Here is a 13,333-nt window from a genome sequence, read left to right as displayed (position 1 = left end):
ATCATAGTTTTGCTTTGTTTTGTGGCAGGGTCTCCTGACGTAGGCCTATCTGGCCTGGAATGTGCTTCTCTATGTAGATCAGGCTGGCTTTGAACTCACAGAGATCCACCTGCCTCTGCCTCTGCCTCTGTAGTGTGAGGATTAAAGGTGTGCACCAACGCCTCCCAGCTCTGTTCCAGGTTCTTAACACAAGATAATGAACTTAAAAAAAAAAAGACTGTGTTGTAGACAAGGAGTATGAGAATTATCAAGTGTAAATAATGAGAACCATGGGAGATGCTAATGAAAGAATTACAGCAACAGAAAGTAACGGTGGCGGCTCAAAGGGAAGCCCAAAGGGTGGCACTTAAGAGCTAAGGGACTTCGGTAGCAATTGCACATGAATGTCTCTTTTCACTGTTCATTTGAAAGTCCCTGAGCTTGGCATTTATGGTGGTGGCTTCCCGAAACAAAAGCCCCAAGAAGAACATAAGGGTACCTCAGTCAGGGGTGCCTAGAAATGAATTCTGGGAGAAGGGAGGAGGCTGAAAATCCTTTCTTCCATCTCTCTACTGATAAGTATTTCCCTTCCCTTTCTGCTCTGCGCCCTCCAGCATCCCCCTGTCCTCAGTGACAGGGCCTTTCTTGTCCTACACTTGCCTCCTTTACCAGCTTCCTTGGTTCTGACCCCCAGTATTTCCTGTCCTCTGTGAGGACATTGCTCTCCCTAACATACCCCGGAGAAGCTCTTCATGGTCTCATCTCAGCATTCGTCAAAACTCTTTCCTTTGGGGACCCCACAGTCCTGCCCTTGAATCTCTAGAAGTCAAACAGCTCTGCATTTTCGCAGATAAAGCTCTCCATTCCTGCTGGGCCAGCTAATTAGAGTTACTTTTCTAGAACTCTTCATCTCAGGGTTGTTTTCCTAAATTGGCATTAGCCAGCTGATGGCTAAAGGATTTGGATAGTCAGTCTGCCATAAACCAGCTCAGAACATCAGGGCCGAACAGACCTACCTCTGAGCTTCATCTTCTATCAGTTTTTCCGCCTTGGACACATTATGCATCTTTTTGGGCTTCAGGTTTTTACATGCAAGATAAGGAGGATCGTTATCTGCTCTGCAGAGTCTTGTAGAAAATGCTGAGAGGTTCAGAAGAAGCCTGGGTTGGAAAAGGCGGACTACCGGTTGGAGTCTTGGTTGTTTCATCAAGGTATAAAATCGTCTTTGCAGAAGTCAGGCATAGCGCCACATGTTTATAATCCCAGCCCCTGGGAAACTAAAGCAGGAGAATGGAGTAGGTGTTTTCTTTTGGGTCACCAACCGACACCCAAATCATGACATGGAGACTTATTAGTTATGAATGCGCTGCCTTAGCTTAGGCTTGTCCCACTGGCTCTTATAACTTAGCCTGTTCTCTTCATCTATGTTTTTTTTACCTTGGGCCTTTTTACCTTTCTTTTATTCTGTATGCCCTACTCTGTGCCCCAGGTGTCTCCTCTCCTCCCTCTCATTCTCTCCTCTTCTCCCTCAAGCCTAGATTCCTCCTCCTACTTATTCTCTCTGCCCGCCAGCCCCGCCTATCCCTCTACCGCCTAGCTATTGGCCACTGAGTTTTTTATTAGACCAAGCAGGGGCCTTAGGCACGCAAAGCAAAACAACAACACATTTTTATATAATTTAACAAAGGCAGCATAAGTAAATGTGACCCATGTTTACATCGTTAAGCAAACAGCATAAACAGATGCTGTACACCCTAGCATAGTTAAAGTAATAATCTACAACATAAACAAATGTAACACACCCTGACGTAGCTAAAGTAATAGTTCACAACAGGAGGGCAGAGAGTTTGAGGACAGCCTGGGCTACATAGATGTTCCAGGTTAGCCTAGGCTGCACAGTGACACCCTGTCTCAATAACTGTAGCATTTTACTGCCAGGCAGTCATCCTGGGTGACATGCTCCCTCAGGGGAAGAGCCTGTCCAAATGGGGTCTGCAGTATGGCTGTCACACCCCATGAGGCTGAAGTTGGCATCTGACAATGTAAAGTAACCATGCACAAACTGCCCAAGAAAAAACAGACTCCTAGCCGGGCGGTGGTGCACACACCTTTAATTCCAGCACTCTGGAGGCAGAGGCAGTGGATCTCTGTGAGTTCAATGCCAGCCTGGTCTACAGAGCTAGTTCCAGGATAGCCAGGGCTACACAGAGAAACCCTGTCTTGGAGAAAAAAAAAAAAGAAAAAAGGAAAAGCCAGACTTCCTGAGAGACTGGTATGGCCCAGAAGAGGTCACATGATATATGCAAGTACATTTGTAACTGGCAATAAAATCTTGAGAATTTCAAAGTCCACAGGACTTGTTCCTGTACCTCCTGAGGTGCTCTGCCACCTAACTGCAAAAGCAGATGCCTTGTATAAGCATCTTGAGAGACAGAGAGGATAATGATGCTAAACAGAGACCCGAATTCAGATTGGCTCCTTCACCATAAGACTCTCCCTCAAGGCAGGCGGTGGTGGCAAAGCCTTTAACCTCAGCACTTGGGAGGCAGAAGTAGGCAGACCTCTATGAGTTCAAGGCCAGCCTGGTCTATAGAGCAATTTCCAGGACTGCCAGGGCTACACAGAGAAACCCTGTCTCAAAAAACAAACAACAACAATAGATTCCCCCTCTCTGTATCATGTTGTTCCCATGTCTCCCCCGCAACCACCACCCCAACCCCAGTTAGGAGTCATGTAGGTTCTGACTTGGTATAAATTTATCTCCTGTACTTCAGCCATAAAATCACTTTAAATAATAGTAATTAAAAAATAAAAACAGTAACAAAATGATACTTGCCCAGCATCAATTTCTAGAGCCATTTGGCCACAATAGCTTTGAAAATCTGTATACTGGTTCAAACCTGAGGTCTGGCGTGGTAACACTCACCTTTAGTCCCAGCACTCATGAGGTAGAGGTGGGCAGATTTCTGTGAATTTGAGTTTTGCCTGATTGGCATAACATTCTGGGCCTTCAGGCTACACACTCTGTCTCAAAAACAAACAAACGGGCTGGAGAGATGGCTCAGAGGTTAAGAGCGTTGCCTGCTCTTCCAAAGGTCCTGAGTTCAATTCCCAGCAATCACATGGTGGCTCACAGCCATCTGTAATGGGGTCTGGTGCCCTCTTCTGGCCTGCAGGCATACATACAGACAGAATATTGTATACATAATAAATAAATAAATATCAAAAAAACAAACACAAAGGAAGATGAAAGGCGAATACTTCAGGACCTAAGAAATGGTGAGGCTCCCAGAATTCCAGCTGTGTTCATGTTCAGACTGAACTTGGATGCTGGATGATGGGGTTCTCTCCAGCATAGGAGGCAGCCATCAGCCACACTGCCCTCGTGGAACCATCTCACTGAAAGTTCCACACGAGTCGTTCAGTCAAACTATGGACCACCTACCTATTGCGTTCAAAGTACGGTGGTGTCATCCTGTAAGCCATTCAGAGACAGAGTGAAAAGGGAGGAGAGAAGGAGAGGCAGGGAAGAAGGCTCTAGAGACAGGCGGCAGAGGAACATGAAGCCAGGTGACTAGGGTTAGAGAGCGACTGGAAGACAAAGGGGTGGTGTGGAGGAGCCGCCCGATGGCTCCTGAAGTCCTGGACGCCCGGGTCCAGCTGGGAAAGACCGTCCTCGGTGTTAAAGACCTCTGTGCCAAGTCCCCAGGCAGTGGATGTGTTAGAGGCCCAGATTCAAGGCCTACGACGTGGTCCGGTGTTGCCAGGCTTTGATTCAGAATATGTAGGGCCTCCAAGAGTTTGGCTGTGATGCAGTTATAGAGGAGTTGACAAGTTCTCGAAGACTTCAGGACTAGTGGGAAAGTACTGGAAGGAGCAAGACAGGGCGTGGGGAAACCGCTGGTTAAGGAGACTACCGCGGTTCAGCCACAGAAGGTGGTACGGGGGACTATCCAGCATGCCTAGGACCTCTGGCCCCTGCCGCACTGGAGAGAAAGAAAAACACAAATATCCTCAACAGAAGGACTGGAGAGCATGAGAACTGCCAGGTTGTACGATGTGGGGCCTTGCAAAAGAGTCTGATGTGAGGGTCGAATGACAGAAAGAAACCAAACTAGATAGGAAACCTAGTAAGCTGGGAGGGGAAGGTGCTGTTAATTGAGATGCAATCTTTGGGAGGCGTTGTTTGTTCACATAACATAACACCTGTCTCCTCCCTAGATAACCTGGAGCATTCAGATGCACCAGGGTTTTTTTGATGTTGTGTTTTGTTTTATTTTTTTGAAACAGGCTTTCTCTATGTAGCCCTGGCTGTTCTGGAACTCACTCTGCAGATCAGGCTGGCCTCAGACTCACGGATCTGCCTGTCTCTGCCTCCTGAGTGCTGGGATTAAAGGTGAGTACCACCACCTGGCTGAAGCATCAGTTCTTGTGTGGCTCCACAGAGGCGGTTGTCTTTGGGCCGTCGTGGTGGGAAGGGTGCGGCGGACCAGAGAGACTCATCTCGTGTGCCTGGGAAGCAAAGGCAGGATGGCCCCAACATGGCAGTGAAGTTCCAACATACGAATTTTTGTCCTTCACCCCCCCACACACAAAGGCCAGGCATGGTGGTACTTGCCCATATTCCCGACACCAGCCACATAATGACTTTACGGCAAACATGGGCTATGTGAGAGTTTGTCTGAAAATAAAATCAAAGGGACAAAGAAAGGAAGGAGGGAAGGAAAGTGAGTTAGCCATAGGCCCACCCTAAGGGCTAGTGTGACAGGTAATAAGACAGGCTCTAAGGGAGTGTGGCCATGGGCACAGAGGTGTGCCCACACCTACAAACTATGCTACCAGCTCTTTTCTTTCGTTTGACCCCACTGTAACACCATTATTTTTGGAACCAAATGCTTGGATTCTAGTTCTCAAATGTGGGTGCTTTATTTCATCAGAGTTCATATTTGCCTTCATGCTGTGTCTCCTTGGGTCTCTGGGGGAAATGGACCCAAACAGAATCTAAAACTAGGAGGAGACTCTCACTTCTGCGTTCTGATTTATTGCCCAGAAACCAAAAACAAGCTCTGCCAGCCGGTCACCTGGATTCTCCAACATTTCTAGCCTTAGGCCCGTGTCCCTTGTCCACTTTGCTTGGTTTGAAAAAGATGACTGATATAGCCAGTTCAGAAAACAGCAAGCACTTTCAGCTTGAAGGAGGGAAATAAATGAGACAGGCCCATCTCAGGGTGGGCCATGGGGTATTTTATTCCTGTGGGGGGTGGGTCAGATGGGTGTGGGTAGGTCTTGGGTATTGAATATAGGGTCTTAGGTGTGCTAGGCACATGCTCTACCAATGAACTATACTCCTGGCCCTGTTTTGTTATATATGTTTGCTGCATTGTTCTACACACAGCAAGAAGAAATCTTTAACTCCCTCCCTCTCTCTCTCTCTCTCTTGCTCTTGCTCTCTTGCTATGTCTTCCTTTTCCAGTTCTCCCTACCTTCTCTCCTCCTTTCCTCTCTCCCTTTTGTTTTTGACACAGTCTCTATGATGTAGCTCTGAGTGTCTTGGAACTCTCTATGTAGACCAGTCTGGCCTCCAACTCCCAGAGATCTACTGGGATTAAAAGCATGTGCCACCCACTCCCAGGCTTTCCCCCTTTCTCTTCGTCCTCTCTTACCCCAAACCATCCCAGATACAGTTTTGGGAGTCAGTACTGGGAATTCTGGGGATCAAATTGAGGTCATCGGGCTTGTACAGCTAGGGCTTTTAGCCTCTGAACCATCTCACTGGCACTATTTTTGGGGTGAGGGTGGGGGTTGGTTTTCAAGACAGGATTTCTCTACATAACAATCCTGGGTGTCCCAGAACTCACTCTGTAGACCAGGTTGGCCTTGGACTCACAGAGATCCAGCTGTCTCTGCCTCCCAAGTGCTTGGGTTAAAGGCATGCACCACCACTGCCGGGCTCCCTGTTTTTAATCACCATAGAAACTCACCCTTGAATTTCTTCTTGGATTTGAACTTTATTTTGCCAAATAGGATTTTATATACATTTATCCCAAGGAAGAAAAACGTTGGTAAAAACCAGATGTGGGGACCATGTACTCTGTGACAGCGACTAAACCGACGAATGAATGGTTGGCTGACCCTAAATGCAACAGTGATGCTCAACCAAGAACTCCAAGATGCTGCTGAGTGCGAAAGGATGCAACTGCTAGAAACGCAAGTTTCTTATACACTTAAAATCCCCCGCACAAGATCCTGCGGTCGCAGTCTTAGGAAGTCACCAAAGAGAACTGTGAAAAAATTATGGGGCTGGAAAGGTGGCTCAGTGATTAAGAGCACTGGCTGCTCTTCCAGAGGTCCTGAGTTTAATTCCCAGCACCCACATGGTGGCTACAACCATCTATATAATAGGATCTGATGCCCTCTCGGCATGCTGAACACACATACATAAAACATAAATAAATTTTAAAAATTTTTTTGAAAAATTACATTTATACACAGACACACACATTTACACAAACGAGTTTGCAAACGTTCACAGAATTTTTTTCATAGCAGTTGAAAACTGGAAACCACACAAATGTCCATCGACGGTGGGTACACAGGGGTATATCCATACAATGGAATGCTGTTCAGCGGCAAAAGCCGGGCGGTGGTGGCACAAGCCTTTAATCCCAGCACTTGGGAGGCAGTGGCAGGCTACATGGTGGCTCATGCCTGTAATCTCAACAGTCAGGATGCTGAAGCAGGACGATCACCCTAAATCCAAGGTCAGGTTGGGCTATATAGTGAGTTCCACACTAGCCTGGGCTATAGTGTGAAACCCTGTCTCTAAACAAAACAAAGACAGCTACATTTGGGGCTGTGCGTATAGCTCAGTCGGACAGCTTTGGTTTAGCATGCTCAAAGTCCTGGGTTCAAACTCCAGCACTTCGGAGGCTACAGAGGTAGGGGGGTATAGAATTACTGAATAAGCAAACCGGCAAGAAGAGAAAACGGTGCTATCAGGAGTTGGCCGCGTGAGGAAGCGGGACTGCCCCAGGTCATTCCTCAGAGTTGCTGTTTGCAGGCGGTACTGTTTATGTTGCTTTTTAAAATTATTTTTGAGGCAAGTTCTCTCAGTGGTCTGGGGCTCCATGACTCAGAGGATCTGATTGGTCAGAGAGACCCAGGAAACCTCCTAGCTCCACCTCTCCCCCTGCCCCCACCCACAATGGGATTATATGTGTGTGCCCCAAACCCCATTTTGTTTTAATGTGGTTTGCTAGAAATCAAACTCAAGTTTATGCTGCAAGCTCTTCCCCACTGAGCCTCTCCCTAGCCTCAACAGAACTTTCTTTGTTGTTTGAAACAGGATCTCATGTAGCCCAGGCTGGCCTCAAATTCTAGGTAGCTAAGGATGACCCTGAATTTCTGATGATCCTGCCTCCACCTCCCTAATGCTGGAATTACAAGTGCCTGATTTAGGCAGGTCTGGGAACTAAGCCCTTGGGTGACAGAAAGTCTATGCCTCTGCCCCCTTAGGAGCTATAGAGGGGACAGGCAAATACTGCTTACTTGATAAGGGCGATACCAGAGACCCCAGCTAAGAGCTTCAGGGACTCCGTGGAAGAGGGGCTGCAGAGCAAGGACCCTGGGAGAGAATTCTGCAACTCTTTACTTCTGCGGGGAATGGGTAGAGGGCAGGCAGAAGCCAGAACCTGCATTTAGACAGAGCCTCTGCCACTGAGTCACAGCTTCAGTTTACAACAGATGCATTCTAGTCCAGACAGTAAACGCTGTGGCAATGCGGACCTCTCCTTCACTGGGCAAGTGAAAAAGGCACACCTTTGTTAAAGAAACATTTCCTCCACAGGGAAAACTGGGGCTTTCACCCTTTTTCTGTGGTTTCTGGGGGTGACAAACCTGCAACCCCAGTCTTGACAACACAGGGACAGGCCAACCTCGGCTATATGACAGTGTCTCAAAGCAAAACAAAAACCAGGTTAGAAGAGGGGTGTATCTGCCATAGGACTGCTTGCCTAGTGTGGACAAGGACCCGCGTTCTATGTCAGACTTACTGAGAAAACTGAGGTTCTTAGTTTATTTTTTTAAATTAAACACATATTTTTATAGAATAATTAGTTGTATGTATGTGTATATGCTTGCATGAATTTTTGTGGTTGTCAGCTCCCATGCCAATTTGATGCTTAGAAGGAACCCAGGTTCTCGGCAAGAGCAGAAAGTATTCTTAATCGCTAAGCCATCTTTCCACCCCTAGTTCTTAGTCTCAATAATTTTTTTTCTGGTTTATTTAACTTTATTTCTTTTTATGTGTGAATGTGTCAGATACCCTGTAACTGGATCTTCAGACAGTTGTGAGCTACCATGTGGGTGCTGGGAATTGAACTCGGGTCCTCTGGAAGAGCAGTCAGTGCTCTTAACCACTGAGCCATATCTCCAGCCCTAATTTTTTTTTTTTTAAGAAATGAACTCAGAAGGAAGTTCAAGAACAATTTTAATGGAGTTTAAGAGAGAAATCTAGAATGGATTACTTGAAAATTCCCAGTAGCTACCATGAAGAGAGATGGAGAAAAGGCCTTGACAGATGTGGCAAAAGTAGAGACGATTCACTAAGAAAGGGTGACACACTCCAGAGGGCTTAGGAGGGAGCCCAAAGCATCCAGCCAGGGGTTTGGTCTTTTGTCGGTGTCATCCTCTCAGGTGGGCCTGTATTTCTGTTTCCCACCAGGTTCTCTTCCTTAGATGATGCCGGAGAAAGGATGGGCTTCTGCCTTCTGTCACACGTCCATCCCAGCACACTTTTTGTCAGTTCCCACTTCAGTCACATCAGTACCACCAAAATAGGAAAAAATAGTAAAGTGACAAACTTGTTTAGGAAGTGATACCAAAAAAGGAAGACAGAGAAAGAGGAGAAGGGGGAGAGAGAGAGGACGCCTCCATTATATTACTCATACTTCTCTTTGTGTGGTTGCAGGATTGCTTTTTTCCATTTTAATGAACACACATCCAGATTTGCCCTCACCACTGCCTAAGCAGTGAGACTTCAGGTTGAGGGTCCCAGATCTGCCTAAGTACTAGTATGCCTACCTTGACGTGGTCTTCACAACTCTTCAAGTCAATTGAACCTCGGGGGGGGGGGGGGAGTAACTAACCCATCCATGTACAGAAGCTGGAAATCTAAGTGTGGGCATTTGTCCCAGGATCCCCAAAACATGGGCAGGAGAGAGCTTCAACACAGCATAGGGTTTGTTTGTTTTTTTTCTTTCAGTTTTTCGAGACAGGGTTTCTCTGTAGCTTTTGGAGCCTGTCCTGGAACTCACTCTGTAGACCAGGCTGGTCTCAAACTCACAGAGATACACCTGCCTCTTCCTCCCGAGTGCTGGGATTAAAGGTGTGTGCCACCACCGCCCAGTTCAGCATAGGTTCTTCAGTCTTTGTGTACCCCACCCTTTAAGGCAAGCCTCCCTCAAGCTAAACATGATGTCACCAGTGCAAGAGGAAGTGTCCAAAGCTCTGGACGCAGTTGGCCTGCGCCAGGCACCTGGGAGGCAGCTCTTTCCAGGATGACTCTCTAACCCCTTTGTTAAACAGAAACTCCCTCAGGTCCTTCCAGAAGGTCAGTGGTTCCTCTCCCCCTGCAGCTTTCTCTCTCAGATGGCTGACATTCTCCTTGGTAAACAATTTCTTTTATAATATCATTGAGATCTAAAACAAAATGAAATTGGAACATTGGCTATGTCTTGTTGCCATGGTAACGACGTCAAGCCTGAGAGCCTCCAGGAGATGTGGGTGCTGGGAGACCTCCTCCCAACTGTAAAGGCAGTAAAGGATTGGGCCCTGGCCAAGGTTAAACAGGTTTGCTATTCGATTAGCAGTAGTTTGGGTCATACATATATCACGTTCCAGACAGAGCTGTGCCACCAGCACAATCCAGACTATGGTTTCAGTGTCTGTAGGGGGCTGGGTTGGTACAGAATGTTGGAGACTGCGGACCACCAGACCCTGAATTTCTTGTAAACAAGAAATTTGTTTTCCTCTGCTCTGAGCACAAGACCCTGACGGCAGCAGGCTGGTGGATCTGCAGCTGAAAGATCCCCAGAGCTGGGGCATGGCCAGAGCCCTATACAAGTTGCCCCTGAGCACAATAAAGGGGACATTCTTGGCATACTTGTCTCAAGGATGTATCTGTCTGTCTCTGTGTGTATATTTTAAAATTTCCAGCCTAGTTCCTATAGCATATAGTGAGTAGGGCACAGAATGGAACCGGTGTAGTTTTACAAGTGGAGGCCCCAGCGAGACTGCCCTTGGGAATGGTGAGGGTGGATTAAAGATGAGTATGTGTGTTATGTGTGTTTGAGTAAGTCTTAGACAGATTATAGACAGTCAGATTATAAACCACGAAAGGATGGAATGTGCACAGAGAATTTGGATTATGTATATTGTGTTTTCTTTTGTTTTTTTGATTGGAGACAGACATTTGATTACAGGAACTGCGAAAAAAGGTATTTTGACTTTAAACTATGGGTCTAAGGATATGTTGCTTTGGGAAAGAGGTTCTGTTTTTGTTTCCACAGAGCATGAGGACCTGTGGATTTCTTCTAACTGGTGTGGTTTGATGGACCAAGAGCCCCTGAAATGTCCCTGTGAATGCCCCCAAAGAGCAGGAAGTAGTCTGGAGAGAGAACTATGCCCAAATTCCCTAAATGATTATTTAAGCAGGGCTCAGGAGCCTGTTTGCCATTGTGGGCCTGAGGAGTAGCTTGCAGGCTAATAAGAAACCAAAATTTTCCCTCAAGAAATTCCTTAATTAAAAAAAAAAAAAAAAGAAATTCCTTAATTAAGGCCATAAACAAAGCCTTTCTGATTCTTTAGCATGGCTGATGTGTTATATGGCTTCCCTCTGGCCCAGTGGGGGAACCAGAAGAGGCCAGAGCAGTATGACTGGTGGACAGGATTCTGACAGAAGTATAATGAGCCACATGTTGGTTTACTGAAGACCACAAAGGTAGTGCCCATGAAAATCAAGGATGGACTTTCTGATCCCCTCTCTCCTCCATCTTCTCTAATGTAGTTTGTTCTGTTTTAACGGTGCTCAGAGTAGAACCCAGGGCCTTGTGTGTGCTAGGTAAGCACGCTACTGCTGAGCCATGCCTCCAGCCTGCCTTCTCTTGCACACACTCTCTTCAAGAATTAAAAGCCTGACTGTCTGCGTAGGGTCTGAGTCTCATATTAATACATTCGAAAGCTCAGAACCCTGAATTACGTAACCTGTGGCTGTTCCCTCCTTGTAGGTTATGAGGACTGAATACTGTACCTTACCTGCTAACAGTGTCTATCAGGACGGGCAGTAATCATGCCACGGGGAGACATCATGAAGGAGGCATGCACCGAAGTCTATGTGTGCCAGATACTACATGGAGTTACTGTATTTGACTTTCTTTGGTTGGTTTTTTTTTTGAGACAGGGTTTCTCTATGTAACAGCCCTGGCTATGCTAGAACGCACTCTGCAGACCAGGCTGTCCTCGAACTCAAGAGATTCGCCTGCCTCTGCCTCCCAAGCACTGGGTGTATTCGACTTAATAACTTGAGTTGCTGCTGGCATCTCTGAGACCCAGAGAGAAATCAGTTAAGTAACTTCTCAGAGATGAATGTCTATGCATGAATCAGGTGATGTCAGGCTGTACATGATATAAGGCTGTACATCCTCCTCGGAACTCAAGAGCCAGGGTTCCTACTGACTCTGGAGATTGTGTGTGTTTGCTTTGTTTTTGTTTGTTTTCCTTTGAGTGTAGTTTAGGCTGGCCACAAAGTGGCTGTGTAGCCCAGCATGGCCTTGGCTCTGATCTTGCCTCTACTTTCCAGGCGCTGGGATTACAATCAGCCACCATATATCTACCTTGACTCTGAGTTCATGCACTTGAGATAAATCATTAACACTATTTTAATCGCCCCGCAAAACACTTAATTGTTCTGTCATGGATTTCCAATAATTTGCTAAGAGCCTTCAGAATATTCTGGCTGTTCTATTAAAATGATTCTCATATCACTTGGAAATTAGAAATCTCTTCATGTGACATATGACATTTAATCTGAAAAATTAGTCTCAAGAAAAAAAAAATCTCAGTATATAGCCCGTGCTGCTCTTCAATGTTCAGCCCCTTGCCTCTGCCTTCTCCTGCTGGGATTTAAGGGGTGCAGCCAAGCCTGCTGTTTAGTGACCTTTTCCTGGGCAGAGCAAACATCTACCCACCTCCCATACTCCCCATAGAGTTCCAAAGATAGACCAAAGTAGACCATTACGCCAAGATCCAATTTTGGGAACCAATAACTTTGCTGGGCTTACAGAAGCATGAGTGAGGAGGTACTTATAGCCCTGTGGGTGACCCCCAAATAACCACATCATTCAAGAGTCTCTCCACCAGTCACTGCACAGATGATGTAATACATCTGCTGCACCTTCCTGCCCCTGAGACCAGACAGTACTGCAGACAGCTGGAAGGGATCTGCAGGAAGGCACGGCTGGGATTGCTGGTGAGGGTCACATGACCTTCCTCACTGCTTTCTGGAAGGGCACCTGGAAGCAGTCACAGCTGCTTTGATGAGCATGGCTATTAGAGTCAGGTCAGCCCCTAGCCTTGTTCACAAGTCGATTGGCACCCACGGATGCCAGGTATTGAGATATCTTGGTCACGTTTACATGGGCAAGGGTTGAGTTATTTTATTATTTTTTAATCATTCTTAATGGAAAGCAATGTTTTTTTTTTCCTCCCTCCAAAACAAAAACAATCAACAGTTCTGTAAAAACTTCTAGATGCAAGGCCAGCCTGGACTTACAGAGTGAGTTTCAGGACAGACTTCAAAGGTACACAGAGAAATCCTGTCTCAAAAAACAAAAAAAAAAAAATGCCTGGATTTCTCTCAGGTCCTCAGGCTTGACGGCAAATGCCACCGTGTCCCCCCTCCATCAGATTTTTTAGGACAGGTCTCATCATTGAACCTGGCCCTGGCCAGTACAGGCAGACCAGATGGCCAAAAGTTGGCCTTTTTAAAATTTTGTTTTTTGCTCTTGGTTTGTTTTTTAATACAGGGCTTCTCTGTGTAGCCCTGGCTATCCTGGAACTTGCTTTGTAGCCCAGGCTGGCGAAGAACTCACATAGATCCGCCTGCCTCATCCTCCCTAGAGCTGGGATTAAAGGTGTGAGCCACCATTGTGTGGTCTTAGGCACTGTATTTATTTTCAAAAGCACACAGTTGACCAGGCAGGTCTCAGTGAAATCCTCCCACCCCAGTCTCCCCAGTGCCAAGGTCACAGTGTCAGTCACCGAGCCCACAAAATCCTAGTTTTGCCTTGGGGATTCA

The sequence above is a fragment of the Microtus oregoni genome, unplaced genomic scaffold, assembly GCF_018167655.1.
Source record: "Microtus oregoni isolate MIOR12 unplaced genomic scaffold, Mior012 000015F_ref0000493, whole genome shotgun sequence".
NCBI lineage: Eukaryota > Metazoa > Chordata > Mammalia > Rodentia > Cricetidae > Microtus > Microtus oregoni.
Note: the sequence above shows the minus strand (reverse complement) of the source record.